This window comes from Dendrobates tinctorius, unplaced genomic scaffold (assembly GCF_039654945.1).
Source record: "Dendrobates tinctorius isolate UK_male_01 unplaced genomic scaffold, ASM3965494v1 ptg000046l, whole genome shotgun sequence".
Taxonomy (NCBI): Eukaryota; Metazoa; Chordata; class Amphibia; order Anura; family Dendrobatidae; genus Dendrobates; species Dendrobates tinctorius.
Genome location: NW_027361714.1, coordinates 69,122,039 through 69,143,081, shown reverse-complemented (window position 1 = coordinate 69,143,081; position 21,043 = coordinate 69,122,039). Strand labels below are relative to the sequence as shown.

Here is a 21,043-nt window from a genome sequence, read left to right as displayed (position 1 = left end):
GTGTCACCTGTCATGATGTTGCAATTATTCATTTTGGAATGCAGGAGCATCCCTAACTATTTATGATACATAAAAACACTGTGACTATCCATACTAGTTGTATTAGCATCACTGTGTCCAGTTTAGAACTCAAGACTGCACACATAATAAAGATGATACAATTTCTACAATACACAGGCCTGGTGTCATACTGAAGTGAGGATGGCAAAACTAACGCATCCACACTTCAGATGCTGATCACACATTGTCAGGAGAATACACATAAGAGGTTAACTGCAGCAGCGCTACAGTCTGAGCTATATATATGGAAACTGAAGCGACGCTGCTGGTTACAACTCTTGTGTATTCACCTGCCCAGGTGTGATCGTTTTGATACAAGGCCAGGGTATTGGACACATGGAAGGTATTTTCCACATCATCTACTCAGTTTATCCACACACACTGAATAGAGGATGAGTTTAATTACAAGGTCTAGCTATAATAACCTTGGATTGCATCCAAAAAAGTTAAATGATGTTAAAAAACACCATAGTGAAGTTACTGTTTTGGATACAAACCAAGGTGACAATAGATAGGCCTTGCGCTCAACACCATCCTCTATTCATTCTGTGTTTTATTACTTGACTGAAGAGACTGATGTTCAAAATACAAGTCATCTAGATTTCTTGTTTTGACTACATATATCTCCAAGATTGACACGTGTAAAAACGTGTTATTAATGGAGCTATGTGTTGACAAAAAAAAGAAAAATGTATGGCGCAGTGTGTGTACGGCGCAGTGTGTGTTGACGGCGAGAGACACATTAAACCAAATTTTTTTTGAACCAGAAAAATTGCACATTTATTTTGTAAAACTAAAAAAGCTTATTTTTCTTTTGAAGGACGTTTGGGGGAAGAGTGTGATACTTTGGGGGTGTGGAGAGATGAGGAATTGCTGGAAATTGAGGAAGGGGTTCTAGGTGAAGGGGCTACTAAAGTTCTGGGGGAAGGGAGATCAAGCATGGAACTGGAGGCTGGTTGAGAAACGTTGGAAGGAGAGGGGGGACTAACAAAGTCTTTTGTTTCTTTTTCTTTGGGGCAGGAGTCACCTGCCTGTACCGACTACCACCTTGTGACCGCCTTACAGTTGTTGACCACCTCGAGATGTTGGACCGTGTCTGTGAAGAATAAAATATGGAATGTGGGTCTCCCCTGGGCTGCTCGGTGGAGGCGCTGGCGGTGCTCCTTGCAGGAGAACTTGTGGTGTCGGTGCTAATTGAAGGTGAAGTGTGCGCGGTGCTTCTGGTGGGAGAATAGGTGGCGGTGCTCCTATCAGGCGATGCGGTGGCGGTGCTCCTGTGATGAGGAGTGGTGGCTGTGCTACGAGTAGGCGAAGCGGTGGTGGTGCTCCTCTGAAGAGGAGTGGTGGTGGTGTTCCGAGTAGGTGAAGCAGTGGCATTGCTCCTCTGAAGAGTGGTGGTGGCGGTGCTACGATGAGGAGAAGAGGTGGCGGTGCTCTTCTGATGATGAGTGGTGGAGGTGCTCCTGGAATGATGAGGAGTTGTGGCTGTGCTCCCATCCCATGCTGATGAAGCGAAGTGACGGTGCTCCGTTCCGGAGATGATGTAGTCTCTGTGGTCCGAACAGGAGAACATGTGGCGGTGGCCCAAGCAGATATTGCGCTGGCGGTGCGCCACGATGTGGAAACGGTGGCAGTACTGGTGTTCCAGACAGGAGCAGCGCTTGACATGGTGGTGGCGGGGGTGGAGTGTCCAGCAGCACTCGGCATTGGTGTGGTGTAGTGGTGTCTGGCTTGGCTAGGAATGCAGGTGGCCGTGCTGTGGTATGCAGCAGAAGTCGGTACTGTGGTGAAGCGAGTCAGTGGTGGCACAGGTGGGAATGACACCACTGTCTGTTGCACATACTGATTCTGCTGCATAGCCTGTAAGTAAGCGGTGTTGCAGGCGTGTAAGACATTCAGCTGTTGCTCAGGACTAAGGTGATCCGCCATGCCCCGTTCAATTTTACTAAAGAAATGGTGCGCTGGTCTATTGAGGTCGACCTCCAGACGGTCAAAGCGCTGGACGAAAGAGTGGAAGAGGTGTTCCATGTGGTTAAAACCACATTACATTAGTGAAAAACCACTTTCCACTCTTTCGGCCAGCGTCTTGAGGCTGGCATGAAAGGCTTCGCTCAAGTGCATAAACTCGGGCATGACATTCCTGTCCAAGGCCCTCTGCCGCTGGTGGGTAGTGCCCGCATAACCAGTGGCAGAGACCTGGGACAGGGGAACACCTGATTGACCAGCTTCCTGGTCACCAGCTGTCTGTGTTGCTGACCTGCAACTTGCTTCCTGGCTGTCGGATGGCTGGGACGGGTCCGTGGTTGATCGATGAAGAACCGCTCCAGGGACAGGTTGCAGGGTACTGCTCCAGGTGTGGAAACAAAAGTTAAAAATTAGTATCATTCATTTACAAGAAGGATCATCTGTGGAAGATAAAATCACCGATTATGTTCAATGAAAACAGAAAAAAAAAATAAAATTATACTTACGCTCTGGTGGCAAGCACCGGTCGTAGGAATTCCAAAGCACGATGATATCGGTACTTGGTTGTGCTCCTTGCCGATGAGCCACTGCGAACCTGTCCCTCAGCACGAACATCAGTGTGGAAACGGTCCTTCATCGAGCGCCAACGTGTGCGGACTTTGTTCACTGTTGAAAAAATATGAAAATAAACATTATACAATGCACAGCTGGCAACATCTTGTATAATCACGCACACCTGATTTCCCTTGTCAAACAGTCAATGCGGCATCAAAAAAAAATCAATACATTTACTGCTGAACCTGAGGACACTTGTGTGTTTACTGCAAGAATATATCTTGCAGTAAACACACAAGTATCATCAGGTGCAAGAGATAAAGCATGAACAAAACAACATTACAATTCACAATGCATTGACTGTTGACCTTGAGGACACTTGTGTGTTCACTGCAAGAATGTATCTTGCAGTAAACACACAAGTATCATCAGGTGCAAGAGATAAAGCATGATCAATACAACATTACAATTCACAATGCATTCAATCTTGTTCCTGAGGACACTGTTATGGTCCCTGATAGAATCTATCAGGAAACAAAACAGTATCCTCAGGACAAAGACTCAATGCGGCATCACACAACAGGGAAATACTTACTAAACGCCTTCTTTAAAGTTGCAGAGCATCTGTCCCAGCCCTCCATCAACGCAGCGGCCACCTCATTCCAGAGCTGCCGGGTCACGACAATGTTCTTGTACTGCTGGTCACAGCTGTCCCACAACGGGACACACTCCTGGACAAGGATGATCAGTTGCTCATTATCAATGTACAGGTCTTCATCCCGTTGTGGAACCTAGAAAAGAAATACAATATAGAATCGTGGAAATTTTGGAGAATGGTATAGAGAAAAAAAAAAAGAACATGAAAAACAGGAATAGAAAACAGAATTTAAAATAAAAGGTAACTTTAAATAATGGATACTTACATTGCGTCTCCTCCTCGCCGAGACTTGCGTACGCTGCTCCGGCTGTTCCGGCTGACTTGGCTGGTCCGATGCTGAGGTCTGTAATAAAGAACAGAAATATTTACCCATTTCTAGATGCCAGTATGCTTACACAAAGGCAGCAAAATACTCACCTCACGCTCTGCTTCTTCCAATTCTTCCCTGGAAGGACTGTATTGGGATCCAGAAGACATGCTGGAAAAATAAAAAAAAAACATTAGTACATAATATATTTTAAAGGACAGGCTCACATAAACTGATTTCAGAATACTCACATTATAGCTGCTGTCTTCTCCAAAGTAGTGGATTGTCTCTGGCTGGGTGGGTGTTGTCTTGTCTTCTTTGTCTTGCAGTCTGTCTGGAGAGTAATGATCTGGCACTACAGACCCCTTGTTTTATCTACCCTCCTCCAAAACAATGTTGCTTGTTTAGGGGGTGTATTAAACAAGTGTCTAGACATTGTTTACTCTGAAATCGCGCGCGCTCACAAAGCGCTGACATGCGAACTTCACAGCGCACGTCAGCGACACCATAGAGCATACTATGACGCGTGCATGCGATTTTTTAACGACGTTGGGCGGAACAAAAAATGCAACATGTAGCATCCGGTGCGTCTGGTCGCACACCTGGAAAATGTGCAGCGCATGCAAACGCTGAGGCCCGCATGCAATCGCTGCACACTGCGCCTGCCATTTTAAAGATAAGGGACAATTGCGTGTGCGACCGATAGCGCACAATGCACTGCGCGATAAAACGCAAGTGTGAAACCAGCCTAAGACAAACACTTGTGTCTTGGGAATGTTTCTGCTGGACTCAGCTTATATTGCAGTCATCATTGCTTTTTCCTCTGTTGGGCTCCACATTGGATTTTCCACGTTGCTCAGCATGGCTCAATGACATCATGTCTCTAGGCCTATTTTTGACCCACTACAACACACCTGTGTCTTACGATTAAGACTCTAGTGTCTCGTGTTTGTTGTGTTTTACCATTTGTGCTCCAACTCTCTGATTCTGCATACTGTGACAGAGTCACTGGTAAAGTCCTGGAGAGGAGAAATGTTTCACTATGCCTAATGGTGTGTCAGTGAAATAAAATCCGGAGTTTTTTCCTTCTGCACATTAAGTGTTTTGAGACTTAAGATAAGTTGCATAATGGGCTGGTTTTTATGTGGAGATCCACAGAGTGGATGGGAGGTTGTCCACATTATCTATACCTGCAGAGCCGGCACCGCCGTGTGCTGACAGTACCTGTGAGATATCACAGTCATGTGATCAGTCACCTGGGTGAGGAGTCACATGGTCTGGGCTTAAATAGCTGAACTCCAGGCTTAGTCTTTGCTGTGGAGGGCCTGGAGAGGAAGATCTCCAGGAAAGTGTTTGTGCATGTGGTGTTTGTTAAAGGACATTGCTAACCCTGAGTGGGCTGACCCCCACTAATGCAAGGACTGCATGTAGTGCTACCATTTATTTTTGCTTTAATGTTTTGCCCAGAGGGCCATGTTTATTTTGTGCTTAAACTTGATTTATGCTGTATCCAATAAACCAAGCACATCCTTGAAGATGCAGTGGTCCCATGACTACCTTCATGTGCAGCCAAGTGAGCCGATTTACCACAATACCTACAGATCAGCAGGTTAGCACTCTCTCTGCCATCTCTGTACTTATTCATCACCAGCAAACTAAACTTATGCTGGACTCAGTTCATATTGCATTCAACCTTACTTTGCTCCACTTCACGGGTACCATTGGTCCTGAGCTTCCTGGTGCGTCAAGTACTAGCCCCCTTTTTGCTTTCCTGCCTGCAGCACTAACACACAGGGTCCATGTGCCCACCTGGACCTCGGGCTTAGTGGATCCACCTCAAAAGGTCAGTCTAACAATAGACCACACAAACCTGGGTGGATACAGAGATGCTAGATACCAGATACTTCAGTATGGAAAATCTATTTACTACACACTATGTCTGAAGCCTATAGTAAGATTACAGGGCTACTTTTCCTTCTCTGTGTACCATCAGTAAGTTCTTGCATCTACAATGGAATGTTCCGTAATACCATATATAAGGGAATTGCTACTCATGTACTTTTCTACAAGATTTGGAGCTTTGGGTTCACTCTAAAGATACTTGCTATGTACTGACATCCCATGTGTATATGATACCACTTTTATAAATGCATCGTCACGCCTATAATAAAAAGTGCAGCCAATTGAGATAAGCATTAAAACCAATGTCTGTTTCAGGGATAGTGATCTAAGACACATAGGGAACCATTTCTTTCTTATTTTGTGATGAGGCAAGGCATTTTTTTTTAAAACCACAGTACAGCAATTACAGTTACTTTAACAGCCACCACAATGTGGCAATTATAACAACATTACTGGCTCATTAAGGTTCCTTAATGTAATGGTGACAGTTCATTCTATCTTCTAGAAGCTATTGTCTTGCAGGAGGAGAACACCCGTTATCGTGATCTCTTAGAGCTCCTACACAAAACCCATTTGTACATCAGGAGACACATTAGTAAATATAGTTACATTATAATGGGGAACGATAATTACAATCTTAGCGGTATCCATTGGAAACTATCGAAAATCCCTACATATATAAATTCAGCAAATTTGCTTTTAATTTAATATTGGCAGAAAAAGGATAAACAACATAAAAATGTTTTGTAGGAAGTATTCATTATTCCAAACATTGAATACTGCTATAAAGCAGAGTAAAGATATAAAAATGGATTCCTATGTACTGTAAAAATGTGTAGATGTTAAAAAGGGACAGAACTCAGCAGTTCTGTGCTATAAACAAGGATATGCAATGGTATATTAGTCATTTTTTTGTATGATGCTGTTATTTTATAATAGTTACTTTTAAATGAACCAGTTTTGTGTGTGTCCTCCCACAGTTCACTCCCTACCGTACACTCCTATCTTGAGTGCTGTCCTATAATGCTCGTCCAATTCTTTCTGGTCCATAAATAAAATGCAGGGACTAATTGCCTATCAGAACATATATGATGCTAAAACAAGTAAAACATTCTGAAAACATCAATCTTAAATTTTGGAACATGTTAAGCCCACATAGAGTATGCCTTAAAGAAACAATGCAGCAGGTTTTTTTTTCACATTTTACCTCTGCAGTGGTATCACTACTAATGAATGTTGCTTGCCCCTTGTACCCTTGTAACATACTCTCCCATCGCCATTTTCGTTTATTCTCGACACCACTCCAGTCGTCTTCTGCAGGCTATGACCTGCTGGATCACTCCAGTGTTTGATGGGTGAGCCAGTAGTCACTACCCAATGAAAGTCTATGAGAAACAGAGCAATGCTTTTACAGATTTACATTGAGAGCTTGTGACCATTACCTGTGATGAAAGTTGCTTTCTAACGATGTCACTGTGGGACTGGAGCGCCCCTGGGAACAGCAGCTGGTAAGTATATTTCTAGGGTCAGGGAACTTACATTTGTAGCACCACTCCGGCACTTAAATAAAAAATATCGCTAGAGTTGTGCGTTAATACGAGCCCATTCATAGACTACTCCTTAAATGAATTTCCGCATTAGCCTTTCTTTTAATCTATCAAGCTTGTGGGAAAGGTCTAAAAATAATGAAACAGTTGTGAGGCATTGGAAAGAGAGCATGGAAATATTGTGTAGCCTTTATATATTGGGGTCGTTCCTTTGCCTGTACATTTTGTTGCAAATTTGTGATGAGTGGATTGGCTGATCCTGGTTTGACACTATAGCTTTGCAGTGGTTTCAGTGCCAATCAGATTTCTCTCCCTTCCTGTCCCTAAATACAGTCTCACATCACCTGACTGTAATTTGCTTTCAATCCTCCCTGTCTTCTGTTTGTATTGTAAAGGAAGTGAGCCCAGCTACAATCCATAAAGTCAAATTCTTTATTTTATGATTAAAATAGATATGGGAACACTAACATAAGCCAAGGCATAGGCATGATTAGGGATAATGGGTGCAAGGAGGTGAAACCAGACGCGTTTTGAACCACTACTGCGCGTTTAAGAATGCGTTTGATTTTGCCTCCTTGCACCCCTTGTTCCCAATCATGCCAATACCTAAGCATATTGTAGTGTTGCCATAACTCTTTTAATCATGAAATAAAGGATCTGATTTTATGGATTGAAGCTGGACTCACCTCCTTCACAAGCAATACCAACGTCTGGTAGAGACGAGAATCCGGGCTTCTCCACAACAGAAATTTACCTGGCTTCCAGCAAAGGTGAGCTGAATTCTTTTGTTGCTTTTGTTTGTATTACCCAACATAGCTTTATCATCTCAGTATTTCTCTACTAAAGGGTTTGTGTCAAGTTATCATGTATCCTACAGATTACAGATGAGCTGATTAGGCAGAATTGAAGTTATTGTCTGCAAACTTAATATTTCTTATTATGCTCTGGGGTCTATCTAAACCTTAGACCATAATAAATATAAGATGCAAAAACAAAAAAAAAATCCTTATACTTACCTTACTGCTCACATCTCTGGCCCCTCCGCTCTTCACTGTTACCCCTCCAGTCTTTGTCGTAACTTTTTATTCCCGTTACTTGCGCTGAATGGTTCAACTCATTCTAATCGACAAGACCCAGTTGGCGTAAAGGAAACTTACAATAAGACGATGCTCCATGATAAAAAAAAGGTATGCAAAATAGATATCCTCCAGAAGAAAACTAATAGTAACTGGAACCACCCATCTGTAGGCAGCTAATTTGGAGTTATTGTCTCTCATCAGTACAGAAAATATTATTGGTTGTATAAGATGCCAACAGATCAGAAAATTTCCTTACGTGCTGACTTCAACCTCTTTGACAAATAGACGACCCAGGATTCTAGCTTTCTATTACCTTTGTCATCTTTAAGAACCTCACTTAGAAGGATAACTCCTGGGCATGCTTTTATGTAAGGTTATTAGTGCAAAAAAGAAGACTTACTTAACTTTTAATAATTAATTACCCTAATTAATATGACATATTAAACCACTAGATAGATACTTCTGAAAAGTTCATTTTCTGATCAAGTAATATATTGTAATGTCTGCTTGAGCCATCTAGAATACGACGTCACAGTGGAGAATTTAGAAAATCTCTAATATCAATTAAGTAAATGAGTACCAGGTGCAAATAATTAAAGGGACCGTAAATACTTAGATCTAATAAATACTAATGCGATAAATATGATTAAAGTAAAATATAATCATTTACTGTCCTTTATAGTTGAATCTGTCACCCTATTTTTCGCCTATCAGCTGCTGGCACCTACTTCAGGGGCTTATCTACAGCATTCTGTAATTTTGTAGATAAGCCCCAGATGTAACCTGAAGGATAAGAAAAAAGAGTTAGATTATACTCACCCTGGCGTTCGGTCCGGTCCGATGGGTGTCGCCGTCCCATCCGGTGCCTCCCATCTTCTAATGGTGACGTCCTCTTTTTTGCTGCATGTTGTGGCTCCTGCGAAGGCGCACTGCTTTGCCCTATTGAGGGCAGAGCAGAGTCCTGCAGTGCGCAGGCGCCGGCAGAGGTCCGGCGCCTGCACACTGCAGTATTCTGCTCTGCCCTCAACAGGGCAGAGCAGTGACAGGCAGCAAAGAAGACATCACCGTTAGAAGGGAGGTGCCGGACCGCAACACCCATTGGACCAAGAACGGACCCGCCCCCCAGTTAATATAATATAACTCATTTTTCTTCTCTTTCAGGTTGCATTGGGGGCTTATCTACAGCATTGCAGAATGCCGTAGATAAGACCCCAATGTCGGTGCCAGCAGCTGATAGGCGAAAAATAGGGTGACAGATTCCCTTTAATAGTTTCTCTCTCCTAAAAGCGCCATAAACCATTAAAATGGGAATGTTTCTCAGCGTTAGTGTTTGTGAGTCTACTTTTAAGATACTCTAAAGAGGAAAAGGGAAGGTTTTAAGTGTCATAGTCCAAATATATAAACTGTTGAAAATTTACAAAGTAAGGTGTGTTGAGGTACAACCAATTACAGGACTAATGCCCCTGACAAAGAAATGCATGGAACCATGTAAAGTATGGTGCTCCTATAAAGCACTGAATTCTGCCCTAGAACAATAGTCTATAATATGAATGAATGCAAGGAAATTTGCAACATATTTTCTGCCTCATCGCTTACATATAAAGCTTTTAAAAAAAAAAATCCTAATACGTCTGTATGAAATTAAAGGCACATGGAGGTGCGATATCAGTTCCAAAAGTGTAAAGATGCGGTATGCATGATCCAGTTATAATTAATTCATTGACAAGGCAACATTTGTGATTCAAGCTTTAACTGCATGTTTATTACTAAGAATGCACAAAGAAAAATGGGAAACCTTTTCCTAAAACACAGCCATATGGAATAGACTTAGAAAGTACAATAATACATAGACTACTAGTGTATATGCATATAAAACTATATACATATAGTTTTATATACTGGTAGTATACAGCATAAACATAGTGCTCAGCATAACTGAGTTACATGCACTGGCTTATTCAGAGACCGAGGGGCTACAGTGCAAAATTTGGACGTGGACCCCCTTACCCCCCTTGACTGCCGCATGTCAGTCAGATGTACGGGCCCTGATAGCGTTCTAAATCCTATAAGGACATAAAAGATGCCCCATTGTGTAATAATGTTCCCCATCCTGGGCCCATCCCAGTGGTACCCGGTGAGGTTTATATATGTACAGTATATATACACTGCCGTTCAAAAGTTTGGTGTCACCCAGACAATTTTGTGTTTTCCATGAAAACTCATACTTTAATTAATAAAATGAGTTGCCAAATGAATTTAAAATCTAGTCCAGACATTGACAAGGTTCGATAAAAGGATTTTTACTTGAAATAATAATTTTCTCCTTCAAACTTTGCTTTCGTCAAAGAAAGCTCCCTTTGCAGTAATTACAGCATTGCAGACCTTTGGCATTCTAGCAGTTAATTTGCTAAGGTAATCTGGAGAAATTTCATCCCATGCTTTCAGAAGCCCCTTCCACAAGTTGGTTTGGCTTGATGGGCACTATTTGCGTACCATATGGTCACGCTGCTCCCATAACAGCTCAATGGGGTTGAGATCTGGTGACTGCGCTGGCCACTCCATTACAGATAGGATACCAGCTACTTGCTTCTTCCCTAAATAGTTCTTGCATAATTTGGAGGTGTGCTTTGGGTCATTGTCCTGTTGTAGAATGAAATTGGCTCCAATCAAGCGCTGTCCACAGGGTATGGCATGGCATTGCAAAATGGAGTGATAGTCTTCCTTATTCAGAATCCCTTTTACCTTGTACAAATTTCCCACTTTACCAGCACCAAAGCAACCCCAGACCATCACATTACCTCCACCATGCTTGATAGATGCCCTCAGGCACTCTTCGAGCATCTTTTCAGTTGTTCTGCGTCTCACAAATGTTCTTCTGTGTGATTCAGATACCTCAAACTTGGATTCATCTGTCCATAACACTTTTTCCCAATCTTTCTCTGTCCAATGTCTGTGTTCTTTTGCCCATATTAATCGTTTCCTTTTATTAGCCAGTCTCAGATTTGGCTTTTTCTTTGCCACTCTGCCCTGAAGGCCAACATCCCAGAGTCGCCTCTTCACTGTAGACACTGGCGTTTTGCATGTACTATTTGATGAAGCTGCCAGTTGAGGACCTGTGAGGCGTCGATTTCTCAAACTACAGACTCCAATGTACTTATCTTGTTGCTCAGTTGTGCAGCAGGGCCTCCCACTTCTCTTTCTACTCTGTTTAGAGCCTGTTTGTGCTCTCCTCTGAAGGGAGTAGTATACACCGTTGTAGGAAATCTTCAGTTTCTTTGCAATTTCTCGCATGAAATAGCCTTCATTTCTAAGAACAAAAATAGACTGTCGAGTTTCACATTAAAGTTCTTTTTTTCTGGCAGTTTTGAGAGTTTAATGAAACCAACACATGTGATGCTCCAGATTCTCAACTAGCTCAAAGAAAGGTCAGGTTTATAGCTTCTCTAATCAGCCAAACTGTTTTCAGCTGTGCTAGCATACTTGCACAAGGGTATTCAAGGGTGTTCTAACCATCCATTAGCCTTCTTACACAGAAAACACAAAGTACCATAAGAACACTGGAGTGATGGTTCTTGGAAATGGGCCACTATACACCTATGAAGATATTGCATTACAAACCAGACGTTTGCAGCTAGAATACTCATTTACCACATTAATAATGTATAGAGTGTATTTCTGAATCATTTAATGTTAGCTTTTTTTCTTTCAAAAATAAGGAAATTTCTAAGTGACCCTAAACTTTTGAACGGTAGTGTATATACTGTATATATATACTGTACATACATATAACTCTGACGAAGAAGGATGCAGTCCTTTGAAACGCGTTTTTTTGCCCTTTCTGATCCCAGCGGCGCTCCGGACTCAGTGTGACGTCACATGTGGGAGGAGAGTGTCGGCCATCTTTTTCCTCCGCACTTCGTATCCAGGGACACCAACGGGCTGGACGTACCTGGTTCTACATAGTGCTTTCTATCCTTGTGGCCTCAAGACTCTTGTGAGCACAACACTTAACAGCACGCAACTCTGCTAACCACAGGTAAGCCGGCGGTCACCTGCACGTGACTTGTTGTCCGCAAGAGTTAGTTTATGAGCATTTATTTACCTGCTACACGGTCATAGACAACTCCTTGGGGAGGCACCCTATACTTTAGGCACTTCAACACAGCACTCGTGATCTATTTGTGGGAACTGGCTAGCTGTTTTTTCACTTGGTAGTGTCCAGTTATCAGCATATTCTGGGTATCATCAGTCTACATCCAAAGCACTGCAGAGTGATCCTACGTGCCAGGCTGGTATTTAGCACTTTCAGATATAATCTCAGTGACACCTTTAAGGGTCTACATTGTGATGGACCATAATAGATCCATATAGGAGCACGGGTTGTTTTTTCTTAATGCTCCTTCTGTTCATTTATCCTTAAGCATGGCATCATCCTACACCGCTTTTAGCCTTTGTATTGACAGAATTGGCACCTTGTCTGTTTGGATTCCAGCTGCTAAGGATATTGTGTGGTGGGTATGCGCCAGCATGTTTATTGTTTTTTACATATACATATCTATCTATCTAGTGGCATGTAAAAGTTTAGGCACCCCTGTTATTGTGAACAGATATGTAAGTGGAAGATAAAATGATATGTAAAAGGCCTAAAGTTAAAGATGACACATATTTTAAAAATTACCAAAAGGAAAATGTCCCACAACCAGCCAAGGGAATTCAGATAGCTGTCAGCTGGTCTTATTATGCTGAGGAGGGGCCAATATCAATGGACCTCCCCAGCCTATTAATAGCAGCCCACAGCTCTCTGCTTTGCCTTTGATAGTTATTAAAAATGGGGTCGCTTCTATTTTAATAACCTGCTAAGGCAAAGCAGACAGTGTTTATTTTTTTACTACAGGGTTAGTAAAAGGGGTGTTTGACAGTTGTCTCTCCATTACTAACCTGTGGACTTGATGTCAGCCCCAGGTTGGATGCTCTATTTCTGGGAACAATATCCTCTGGACCTTCCCAGCCTATTAATATCATCCCCAACTGTCTGCTTTGCCTTTGCTGGTTATTATAAATAGGGAGCACACCACATCAGTTTTTAATAACCATCAAAGGCAAAGCAGACAGCTAGGGGTTGATATTCATAGGCAGGGAAGGTCCATGGGTATTGGCCCCTTCTCAGCATAATAAGACTAGCTCACAGCTCTCTGCTTTCCCATGGCTGGTATTAAAAATATGGGTGACCCCACCTCATTTTAGTATTAATTTAATTATTTATTTACTAACATGTACAGTAAAATACACACGCGAGTCAGCTCCACTCCTCCACCTCCTGGTTCAAGATTATTATTTTTAATTCTATGTTAGTTTAAGTCATTTCCTTATCCACATTTGTTTGCAGGGCAATAGTCCTGCCCTTACCCCCATTTTGCTCTCTTCCACAGCCCCTGAGCCCTTACTACAACCTTTTCACATCCATTTTTACAGCAACAAAGTTGGGTTCCCCATTGAATATTATGGGGTTTGGGTCTGGGGTCAAGTTTGGCTACCCAAATCGATATTTGAACTCAAGTTCTGCTGATCTCAAACTTTGACGTGTCCACTCATCCCTACTGTAGGTACTGGTCTATTTTTTTATCAATTAACAAAATACAAAGTGATTTAACAACAGAGAAATGTAAATTAAACCAATATTTGATGTTCTTGCTGTTTGCTTTCAAAACAGCATCAATTTTTATAGGTTTACTTACAAACAGTATTTGAAGGAATTCGGCTGAAAGATAACTCCAAACATCGTGGAGACCTAACCACAAATCTTCTGTGGATGTAAATTTGAGCAAATTCTTTTCTCCATGTAATTTTAGACAGATTTGATGATATTGAGATCAGGGCTTTGTGAGGAAACATCATCACCTTCAAGACTCACTGTTCTTTATACTGAATATAGTTCTTAATGACATTGGGTATCTGTTTGGCATAGTTGTCCTGCTGCAGAATAAATTTTCCCTTCCTTTTGAAAAGTTACATAAATATATAGAGTATATATGTATATATAAGACAATCCTGAGTAAGGCCTGTTGAATGTTGTGGCCGTTAAACCAGGTATTGTCTACCTATACACTTTTGATTACAAAAAAAATAATATGTATGCCTACATATGAATATACAATAAAAAAATGTATATATACATTCACTAAAGTAGAAGATATGAAGAGACTTTTCAGCTGAAGTACATTGTGATATTTGACATATTGTACTGTGCTTATCATCAGGTACAACACCACTCAGTAGACTGTCACAGAATGTTCCTGTTTTGCTTCCAGATGAACGTAGAGCAGAATGACTAAAATAAGCCAGGCAATTAAATTATAATATCTGAATAGAGTTAAACTTGCAGAAACTCAATGAAGTGAAGGCATTTCTATTGCTGGAACAATGTTCTCCATGGTGCAATGAATTGTATCTACATCAGTAACACAGCTAGTAATGTCACAGCGGCACTTTGCGCTTGTTCTGGTCAGAATATTTCAAAATCTAGCCAGCTTTGTTCTGGGGATGTATGCTTTTTGAATGTTATTATTGTCAGTAAGAAAATTATTTTACTTGATTAGATCATTTAATGGGAAGAAAGACTCTAATCTACGGTCCTCGCGGCTGATAGACTAATGTGAAATGCAGGCTAATGACACAATGTGCAATATAAATGGAAGTGGAGCCGCGAACAGAAGAAAACACACTGACTTTTTGTTGTCTGCTAATTGAATTTCACTTATTAAATTGTTTAGATTAATTGTAAGAACCGGGCTTGATAATGGGAAGGCAGGAAATATCCGTAATTGCTCTCTAACTTGAAGTTCATGCTTTGTAGCGAGGTAATTGGGGTAATTTCTAAAATGTAGGCCTTTTGTAAAGTTTTATTATATTAGTCAGAGTAGCCAAAAATTGAATCAATTGCCGTTTGCACAAAAAAATGAATACTCTATCACCAAAGCCAAACTTTACTACAACTTCTAAAGATAATCCTACAAGTGCTAGTATCTAATCAGTGCAAAAAGTAAAAGAAATGCTAACACATTAGCCCTCTCCGTGGTGACCAGATTTCTACATTCTGTAGCAAACCTGTTTCTATGTTCCAGTCATCAGTCCACAGAACAGTTTAGTAGGTGGAATGTAATCTCAAGGCATTTTATAGATATTCTTATTTATAGAATGATTAAAGGGTTTATCTAGGACTATTTTTTTGCATGGGCATAAAAACTAACAGGTAAGTAGGCATGGGCATAAACACTAACAGGTATGTACCTGCACTAGGTTCTTTTCTGGGGTGCTCTGTTGATTGGGCATGACTGCCAACATCAAGCTAATAGACAGCTGGCTCCCTGCAGTTAGGCAGCGGGGAGCTGGCAGTCAATTAACATGACATCAGCAGTCATGCCTCACCAACAGCGGAGCTGATAAGAAGCTCTGTCAATGTGATGTTAGCGGAAGAGGATGGATCAATGGCAGGAGCAGCCATTGACCACTATGCTGGTGAAGATTTATGCCAGGCACAACAGGCAGGGAGGTAGCAGCTAACCTGCCTGTTAGTACTTAGGCCCATATTAAAAAAATAGTTTTGCATAACTTCTTTAAGAATTCCAGTGACAAACTATGTTTAAAGTGAACCTGACAGCAGAATTTACTGCTATAATGTGTTAAGAGCTCTTTTTCTTTTTTCTCCTAATAACATTCTTAATGATCCCTTTATTATCTATAAACATTACTGAGGGATGTTTAGAAAGAACGCTGAATCTTCTCTCCTCTCCCTGCGTATGTGCACAGGCCTGGTCTGGGACCTCTTATCAATCATTGCGCTGGTTTGACGCTCACAACAGCTTGATCGTCTTCCCAGATTGTCCCTCTCCTGAGCTGTAAATTGTATATAAGGCTTCCCCAGACTGGTGTCTAATGTTTGGGACCCAGTCCTTTTGTCTGCCCTTGTTCACACACTGAGGTCAACTTTGACACAAGGCAAGGTTTTTAATATTAGACAGTGTAGAACTATCCCGAACAGAGTTACCGTGTCGTGGTGGGATGGCTTTCATGCTACTTTTGATCAAAAACAGTATTACTAAAAACTCTGTATTATTTAGATGCACTTTTGCTTTTACTTATTTAGTTACAGCAGGGTTTTTGCTCATTTTGTCTTTTGCAGGTTTTATGTTTTATGGCCAATGTCAACATGCATTTATATGCTGCATGTGTATCAACTCAAACCAAGCTCAATTTTTGTGTTTTTTCCAGATTGTGCAGGTAGAGAAACGGAGGAGGAAAAGCATAATATTTGTTCCTGCCTATTAGACATCCCATATGTTACATATGTCAAAGGCCCGTTGGCTCAAAGAAGGCTACCTCAGGCAGACTTGGCACTCACCAGTCACCACTCCAACTGGAAGATCCTGGAGGAAGCCAAGTCTTCATTCCTTAACACAAGGCTTTGAAGAGGGATTTTGTCTTACAGTAGGGTCCCCTGGGCTTCTTACACTGGAGGGGCTTATGGCCAGATGAGCTAACCAGAGGCAAAAAAAAGTTTAGCTATCTGGATCAGTACAAGAAGAAAGAAGTCAAAGGACAGAAACAGAAATCAAAAGCCGTAGTCAGAGGTTAAGCCAGTGTTTGATGCCAGGTAATCAGTCAGCACATAGTCATTAAGGCTGAGGTTGGGACAAGGGGAGATAACAGAAAAAAAAACAAGTTCAATGAACATGTTGGGTCCATCTCAGGAATCAACAAATAAGAAAACAAAAGAATTCAGGGAACTGCCAGGCACAATATCTGGCAACTAAAGCAGGATGCTGTGAGTTTATATAAGGTGTGGTACCGCTCCACAGGCCACAGCAAGAAGGTAATTACACCCATTGGGTTCTTGGACAGCTCCCACACGCATTGAAATGGCTGCGTGGTGCAATAGTCATACTAATTTCTGGCTGAGCAGTGACCGTGCAATCCGGAGACACTGGCTACCATATCTCCATTATCACCACCACCGCTCACAAGGTGAATTAGGCAGCACATGGGGACTAATGCACATGCAGCTGGAGCAGACCAGGGTGGAGCTTTAATATCATAAATATAGGACCATTCTGCATATTAAATCACTAGATCCACCCAAAAAATTGTACCACAAATAATCAGTTAAACAATAATTAATAAATAGTATATCATAGACATGAATGTGAGTCCAAACGGTAAGAGAAATATGCAGATAGTCCTACTACATGAGTATATACAGCAGACTCACTTATAACAATTTATTCACTTCAAAGTGAAGTGGGGCAATCAATAATATGGTAGGACAAGAGTCTTTGAAATATGAACAATATTGTATACGTTTCTTTTATGTGAAACCATCAGTATAAATATAATAAATGCATAAACTACATATCCCCAAATACAAACAGTTTACCAATCTAACTTCTTTAACCCCTTCACTACCAAGGGTGGTTTGCACGTTAACTACCGGGCCAATTTTTACAATTCTGACCACTGTACCTTTATGAGGTCATAACTCTGGAACGCTTCTATGGATCCCGGTGATTCTGACATTGTTTTCTCGTGACATATTGTACTTCATGTTAGTGGTAAAATTGCATTCAAATAACTTGCGTTTATTTGTGAAAAAAACGGAAATTTGGCGAAAATTTTGAAAATTTCGCAATTTTCCAACTTTGAATTTTTATGCCCTTAAATCACAGCGATACGGCACACAAAAAACTTAATACATAACATTTCCCACATGTTTACTTTACATCAGCACAGTTTTGGAACCAAAATTTTTTTTTGTTAGGAAGTTATAAGGGTTAAAAATTGACCAGCGATTTCTCATTTTTGCAACACCATTTTATTTTTAGGGACCACTTCACATTTGAAGCCACTTTGAGGGGTCTATATGATAGAAAATACCCAAAAGTGACACCATTCTAAAAACTGCACCCCTTAAGGTGCTTAAAACCACATTCAAGAAGTTTATTAACCCTTTAGGTGCGTCACAGGAATTTTTTGAATATTAAAAAAAAAATGAACATTTAACTTTTTTTCACAAAAAAAATACTTCAGGTTCAATTTTCTTTATTTTACCAAGGGTAACAGGAGAAATTGGACTGCAAGACTTATTGTGCAATTTGTCCTGAGTACGCTGATACCTGATATGTGGGGGGGAACCACTGTTTCGGCGCATGGCAGAGCTCAGAATGGAAGGAGCGCCGTTTGACTTTTTCAGTGCAAAATTGGCTGGAATTCAGATCGGACGCCATGTCACGTTTGGCGAGCCCCTGATGTACCTAAACAGTGGAAACCCCCCCAAGTGACCCCATTTTGGAAACTAGACCCCCCAAGGAACTTATCTAGATATGTGGTGAGAACTTTGAACCCACAAGGGCTTCACAGAAGTTTATAACGTACAGCGGTACAATTAAAAAATCATATTTTTTCCACAAAAATGATCTTTTCACCCCCAATTTTTATTTTTCCAAGGGTAACAGGACCCTAAAAGTTATTGTGCAATTTGTCCTGAGTACGCTGATACCCCATATGTGGGTGTAAATGACTATTTGGGCGCATAGCAGAGCTCGGAAGGGAAGCAGCGCCATTTGACGTTTTTGGCTAGAATTGAGATCAGACACCATGTCGCGATTGGAAAACCCCTGATGTACCAAAACAGTGGAAACCCCCCACAAATGACACCATTTTGGAATCTAGACCCCCCAAGGAACTTATCTAGATGTGTGGTGAGAACTTTGAACCCCCAAGGGCTTCACAGAAGTTTATAACGTACAGCAGTACAATTAAAAAATCATATTTTTTCCACAAAAATGATCTTTTCACCCTCAATTCTTATTTTTCCAAAAGTAACAGGACCCTAAAAGATATTGTGCAATTTATCCTGAGTACGCTGATACCCCACATGTGGGGGTAAACCACTATTTGGGCGTATGGCAGAGCTCGGAAGGGAAGCAGCGCCATTTGACGTTTTTGGCTGGAATTGAGATCGGACACCATGTCGCGTTAGGAAAGCCCCTGATGTACCAAAACAGTAGAAACCCCCCACAAATGACACCATTTTGGAAACTAGACCCCCCAAGGAACTTATCTAGATGTGTGGTGAGCACTTTGAACCCCCCAGTGCTTCACAGAAGTTTATAACGACCGGGCGTGAAAATAAAAATATCGTATTTTTTCAACAAACATCATCTTTTAGTCCCCATTTTTTATTTTCCCAAGGGTAACAGGAGAAATTGGACCCCAAAAGTTGTTGTCCAATTTGTCCTGAGTACGCTGATACCTCATATGTGGGAGAAAACTACTGTATGGGCACACGTCGGGGCTCGGAAGGGAAGTAGTGACGTTTTGGAATGCAGACTTTGATGGAATGGTCTGCGGGTGTCATGTTGCGTTTGGAGAGCCCCTGATGTACCTAAACAGTGGAAACCCCCCACAAGTGACCCCATTTTGGAAACTAGACCCCCTAATGAACTTATCTAGATGTGTGGTGAGCACTTTGAACCCCCCAGTGCTTCACAGAAGTTTATAACGACTGGGCGTGAAAATAAAAATATCGTATTTTTTCAACAAACATCATCTTTTAGTCCCCATTTTTTTTATTTTCCCAAGGGTAACAGGAGAAATTGGACCCCAAAAGTTGTTGTCCAATTTGTCCTGAGTACGCTGATACCTCATATGTGGGAGAAAACTACTGTATGGGCACACGTCGGGGCTCGGAAGGGAAGTAGTGACGTTTTGGAATGCAGACTTTGATGGATTGGTATGCGGGTGTCATATGCGTTTGGAGAGCCCCTAATGTACCTAAACTATTGAAACTCCCCACAAGTGACCCCATTTTGGAAACTAGACCCCCCACCGAGCTTATCTAGATGTGTGGAGAGCACTTTGAACCCCCAAGTGCTTCACAGAAGTTTATAACGCCTGGGCGTGAAAATAAAAAAAACATTTTTTTCCGCAAAATTATATTTTTGCCCCCAATTTTTTATTTTCCTAAGGGTAACAGGAGAAATTGGACCCCAAAAGTTGTTTTGTAATTTGTCCTGAGTAGGCTGATACCCTACATGTGGGGGTAAAACACTGTTTGGGCACATGGCAGAGCTTGGAAGGGAAGGAGCACCATTTGACTTTTTCAACGCAGAATTGGCTGGAATTGAGATCAGACGCCATGTTGCCTTTGGAGAGCACCTGATGTGCCCAAACAGTGGAAACCCCCAATTATAACTCCAACCCGAACCTCAACACACCCCTAACCCTAATCTGAGCCCTAGCCCTAACCCTAGCCCTAACCCTAGCCCTAACCCTAACCCTAGCCCTAACCCTACCGGGAAAATGGAAATAAATACATTTTCTTTTAGTTTTATTATTTTTCCCTAACTAAGGGGGTGATAACGGGGGGTTTGATTTACGATTTATGGCGGTTTTTATGTTTGGCGGCTGTCGCACGCTAAAAGACGCTTTTTATTGTAAAAATAGTTTTTGCATCACCACATATTGTGAGCTATAATTTTTCCGTATTTTGACCCACCGAGTCATGTGAGGTCTTATTTTTTGCGGGACGAGTTGACGTTTTTATTGGTACCATTTTCGGGCACGTGACATTTTTTGATCGCTTTTTATTCCGATTTTTGGGACGCAGAATGAACAAAAACCAGCGTTTCATGAATTTCTTTTGGGGGGGTGCGTTTACACCGTTCCGCGTGCGGTAAAATTGATAAAGCGGTTTTATTCTTCGGGTCAGTACGGTTACAGCGATACCTCATTTAGGTCGTTTTTTTATGTTTTGTCGGTTTTTTGCAATGAAAACTATTTTATATAAAAAATAATTATTTTTGTATCGCTTTATTCTGCGAGCTATAACTTTTTTATTTTTTTGCGGATGATGCTGTATGGTGGATCGTTTTTTGCGGGACAAGATGACGTTTTCAGCGGTACCATGCATATTTAT

The 21,043-nt window shown here is 41.4% G+C and overlaps 1 protein-coding gene across 2 annotated transcripts in view; it reads right to left on the bottom strand.

Moving 5' to 3' along the window:
- HS3ST5 (heparan sulfate-glucosamine 3-sulfotransferase 5) overlaps positions 1 to 21,043 on the bottom strand; it is a 505,040-nt gene that overhangs the window by 176,237 nt on the left and 307,760 nt on the right. The window lies entirely within an intron of this gene.